The 5,548-nt window shown below is 44.0% G+C and overlaps 1 protein-coding gene across 1 annotated transcript in view; it reads right to left on the reverse strand.

Moving 5' to 3' along the window:
* Nucleotides 1-5,548, reverse strand: part of POLN (polymerase (DNA directed) nu) — a 147,468-nt gene that overhangs the window by 107,573 nt on the left and 34,347 nt on the right. The gene's annotated exons all lie outside the window — the stretch shown is intronic.

The following is a 5,548-nucleotide window of genomic DNA, read 5'->3' on the forward strand; positions in this document are numbered from 1 at the left end:
AAGGAGTCCATTCTTCACATCAGGTGGCCAAAGTATTGGAGCTCCACCTTCAGCATCAGTCCTTCCAATGAATATTCAGGACTGATTTCCTTCAGGATTGACTGGTTTGATTTTACTGTCCAAGGGACTTTCAAGAGTCTTCTCCAACACCATGGTTCAAAAGCATCGATTCTTCAGTGCGTAGCTTTCTTTATGGTCCAACTCTCACATCCATACATGACTATTGGAAAAACCACAGCTTTGACTAGATGGACTTTTGTCAGAAAAGTAGTGTATGTCTCTGCTTTTTAATGTGCTGTCTAGGTTGATCGTAGCTTTTCTTCCAAGGAGCAAGTGTCTTTTAATTTCATGGCTGCAGTCACCATCCACAGTGATTTTGGAGCCCCCCAAAAATAAAGGCTCTCACTGTTTTCATTGTTTTCCCATCTATTTCCCATGAAGTGATGGGACCAAGATGCCATGATCTTCATTTTTTAAATGTTGAGTTTTAAGCCAGCATTTTCACTCTCCTCTTTCAACTTCATTAAGAGGCTCTTTAGTTCCTCTTTGCTTTCTGCCATAAGGGTTATGTCATCATCTGCATATCTGAGGTTATTGATATTTCTTCCAGAAATCTTGATTCCAGCTTGAACTTCATCCTGTCTGGCATTTCGGATAATGTACTCTGCATATAAGTTAAACAAGCAGGGTGACAATATACAGCCTTGATGTACTCCTTTCCCAACCTGGAACCAGTCTGTTGTTCCATGTCCAGTTCTAACAACTGTTGCTTCTTGACCTGCACACAGGTTTCTCAGGAGGCAGGTAAGGAAGGTGGTGTGGTATTCCCATATTTTTCAGAATTTTCCACAGTTTGTTGTGATCCACACAGTCAAAGGCTTTGGCATAGTCAATAGAGCAGAAGTAGATGTTTTTCTGGAACTTTCTTCCTTTTTCTATGATCCAACAGATGTTGGCAATTTGATCTCTGGTTCCTCTGCCTTTTCCAAATCCAGCTCAAACATCTGGAAGTTCTAGGTTCACGTACTATTGAAACCTTGCTTGGAGAATTTTGAGCATTACTTTGCTAGTGTGTAAGATGAATGCAATTGTGCAGTAGTCTGAACATTCTTTGGCATTGCCCTTCTTTGGGATTAAAATGAAAACTGACCTTTTCCAGTCTCGTGGCCACTGCTGAATTTTTTAGATTTGCTGGCATATTGAGTGCAGCACTTTCACAGCATCATCTTTCAGGATTTGCAATAGCTCAACTGGAATTCCATCACCTCCACTAGCTTTGTTCGTAGTGATGCTTCCTAAGGCCCACTTGACTTCACACTCCAGGATGTTTGGTTCTAGGTGAGTGATCACACCAGTGTGGTTATCTGGGTCATGAAGATCTTTTTTGAATAGTTCTTCTGTGTATTCTTGCCACCTCTTCTTAGTATCTTCTGCTTCTGTTAGGTCCATACTATTTCTGTCCTTTATCGAGCCCATCTTTGCATGAAATGTTCCCTTGGTATCTCTAATTTTCTTGAAGAGATCTCTAGTCTTTCCCATTCTATTGTTTTCCTCTATCTCTTTGCATTGATCGCTGAGGAAGGCTTTCTTATCTCTCCTTGCTGTTCTTTGGAACTCTGCATTCAGATGAATATATCTTTCCTTTTCTCCTTTGCCTTTCACTTCTTTTCTCAGCTGTTTGTAAGGCCTCTTCAGACAACCATTTTGCCTTGTTGCATTTCTTTTTCTTGGGGTTGGTTTTGTTCACTGCCTCCTGTACAATGTTACAAACCTCCGTCCATAGCTCTTCAGACACTCTGTCAGATCTAATCCCTTGAGTCTATTTGTCGTTTCCTCTGTATAATTCTAAGGGATTTGATTTAGGTCATACCCGAGTGGTCTAGTGGTATTTCCTACTTTCTTCAATATAAGCCTGAATTTGGCAGTACGGAATTCATGATCTGACCCACAGTCAGCTCCCGGTCTTGTTTTTGCTGACTATAGAGCTTCTCCATCTTTGACTGCAAAGAATATAATCAATCTGATTTCAATATTGACCATCTGGTGATGTCCATGTGTAGAGCTGTCTCTTATGTTGTTGGAACATACTGCTATGACCAGTGTGTTCTCTTGGCAAAACTGTTAGTCCTGCCTCATTTTATACTCCAAGGCCAAACTTGCCTGTTACTCCAGGTATCTCTTGACTTCCCACTTTTGCATTCCAGTCCCCTATGATGAAAAGGATATGTTTTTTGGGTGTTAGTTGTAGAAGGTCTTGTAGGTTATCATAGACCTGTTCAACTTCAGCGTCTTCAGCATTAGTGGCTGGGGCACAGACTTGGATCACTGTGATATTAAATGGTTTGCCTTGGAAACGAACCAACATCACTGTGTCATTTCTGAGATTGTACCCAGGTACTGCGTTTCAGACTCTCCTCATAGTCAACAAGAAACTGTCAATATACAAAAGTAAATAAGTGCAATAGATAATGCCTTAAGTATGTTTAAAAATAAGACGAAAAAAAGGAAATGCTTTTAAACTAAAAAATGAAGAGATTGAAAATGGATTCTAATGTGACAAGTATGAAAGATAGAGAAGATTCAACCTATGAAATCACAAAAACAATTCAAATACCACAAAAAAAGTAAACAACCGAGCATTACAACCAGGTCTCATGCATTTCCTGACAGAAGGACACGATACTGCTCAGAGCTAGGATCGAGACTAGGAAGCAGGCTTGCACTCCCAAACTCTAGCCTGAATCTGATCAGGCCCCTGGGTCTCAGTACAGAAGAAACAGACAAGAGAGAACATGTTAAAAGACAAGAAAGAGAAATCCCATAGGATGAAACCCTGGTCTGTCAACAATGACATGTCGGGAGCCGCGTTAGGCATTACTGACAAAATGCAGGCACGGCCCCAGCCCCCTCTCTTTGTCCCGCAGGCATGGACCCGGGATGAAGGAGTTAGGCTTTGTGATTCTGACTTGTTTCCTTTCCTCGGCTGAGTTGACTGAAAAGGAATATTAAGGTGCTTATTGTTCTTGAGAGGAGCATGAGAAGGCGCAAAGCCTTCTGCAGCTGTGCTCAGAAAATAATTCATAAAGTTAGTCATTGACATTTGTTCAAGGACTTTTACAAAAGAGTGTTCCAGGATGAGCACATAGGCTGCAGCTTGAGGACATGGGAGGGATTGTTATCTGAAGCCTATTTGTGAGGAAAATGTTTATGGCAAAGGAGTTTACTGAATTTAGGGCTTAGAAATAATTAAAATAGTTAGATGTTGAAAATTTAAGGAATGTTGTAATGTTAGCATATTTTACTACACCTTATAGAGGTTAGGAATTTTAGAGGTACTATAGCTAGAAGCCTTATTAAGAGATAGTGAGCTCAGGATGTTAGGGGCAAACAGGATTTAGAAAGATAAGAAATAAACTGAGGAATGTAGCATGAGTTACAATGTAATCACAAGTTAACTATAGGACACATAAGAGGGAGTAGATAATAGATGGTAAAGCTGATTTCCAGAGAACCGCTGAAGCAGGAACTCTGTTTGAAGAGCAACAATGATTTATGGAGATAATAAATCTGGGTGAGGGGAAACTGAAAATGTCAAACTTCTGACCTACTGCTTTCCTAAAAGTACAAAAGAAAATCTTGAACTGAAATAAACAGGCAGTCCAAGAAAACTGAGAGGCTGTCTCGTTTCTCGCCGACACCGCTCACCGCTTCAGGTTGAATCTCTGGCTGCTGGAGCTGGACTCTGGCAATGACAAAATAATGGCAAGAAAAGACACAGAAGGAGAGAAGACGCAAGAAAACTGGGGAGACACATCACACCCAGCCCGAGTGTAGGGCCACCCGGACCTGTGTTTGGATCCTGATTCAATCAAACTGCAAGAAACAAAAACAAGCAAAGCTATTTAAAGACAACTGGGCAAGTACAAACGTTGCCTGGATAGCTAATGATACGAACAGATTATGGCTGTTTTAGGGAGAGATGATGAGCAAGCCATCTGAAAACTGAAATCCTCATATTTTATTCATCTGATTGAAACATTACAGATCAGTAATACGATGCTTGGGACGTGCTACAAAATAACCCAGGGGACAGAGGTTTGGAACTAGTGGGGAACAAAGACTGGACAGAGTTGACAGCTGTTGGAACTGGGCCAAGTGTTGTCTGTTGTGTCCCCCCACACGCCTGCCGTTCTCTGCAGACGCAGCTGTGTGTCCACAAACTCCCAGCAGTGAGCGCAGACCCTGCAGCTCAAGCCTCAGCTCCACGGATGGCCCCACCTCCGGCACCAGCCCCCAGCCCCGGGCCTGCTGTGCCTCCCACAACGAAGCTGGAAGCCAGGGGAGGTTCCCACGCGCCCTCCGCAGGGCCCACCCTTTGCTGTAAGCACCCTGTGTACTCACACCTCTTTATTAGGAAGCCTACAGCCCAGGAACAGCCAGGCGGCAGAGTGCACAGGGCACGGCACGGCGGGCACAGAACCACACCCAGTCCAGCTGTGCCCCCTCCCAGCGCCCGGGCTGCTCACCTGGGAATCCCACCATGAGGGCATTTTATGCAGGCTTCATTACCTCAGTGTGGCTGACTAAGTCACTGGTCTCCAGCCCCTCTGCCCTTCCTGGAGGTGGCGGGTCACACTGAAGCTCCGGGCCTCAGTAGAGCCTCCTCTTTCTGCTGACCCCTCCCGCCCTGAAGCCCTGCTGCCTGCAGCCCCCAGTGCTCATTAGCACATGGAGGACACTCAGCACCCTGGAGATGGCTTGGGTTTTGGGAGCTGAGAGCCATGAACCAGGGATAAACACCAAACATATCTTACTGTATCACAGGTACTTTATATTGTCTTGGGAATTTTGTATAATAAAAACTTTTTTTTTTCCCAATGCCTTGTGTGCATGCTAAGTTGCTTCCAACTCTTTGTGACCCCATGGACTGTAGCCACCAGGCTCCTCTGTCCATGGGATTTCCCAGGCAAGAATACTGGAGTGGGTTGCCATTCCCTTCTGCAGGGGATCTTCCTGATCCAGGGATCAAGCCTGAATCTCTTACGTCTCCTGCATGGGTAGATGGGCTCTTTACCACTAGAGCCATCTTACTATAAATATTTTCAAACATTCAGACAGTTTGAAAAGGACTGCACAGTGAATACTCGTGTATCCACTACCCAGACTCTGCAATGAACATTCTTTCTATATTTGCTTTATTACATGTCTGTCTATCTAGTAAAAAAAAAAAAAAAAGGTTTCTAAAATTCTTTTAAATAATGTTAAATAAACGAAGAAGGCAATGGCACCCCACTCCAGTACTCTTGCTTGGAAAATCCCATGGACGGAGGAGTCTGGTAGGCTGCAGTCCATGGGGTCTCGAAGAGTCGTACACGACCGCACAACTTCACTTCCACTTTTCACTTTCATGCATTGGAGAAGGAAATGGCAACCCACTCCAGTGTTCTTGCCTGGAGAATCCCAGGGACAGGGGAGACTGGTGGGCTGCCATCTATGGGGTCGCACAGAGTCGGACACGACTGAAGCGACTTAGCAGCAGCAGCAGCAG

This window comes from Bison bison, unplaced genomic scaffold, assembly GCF_000754665.1.
Source record: "Bison bison bison isolate TAMUID 2011002044 unplaced genomic scaffold, Bison_UMD1.0 scf7180017851375, whole genome shotgun sequence".
Classification (NCBI taxonomy): domain Eukaryota; kingdom Metazoa; phylum Chordata; class Mammalia; order Artiodactyla; family Bovidae; genus Bison; species Bison bison.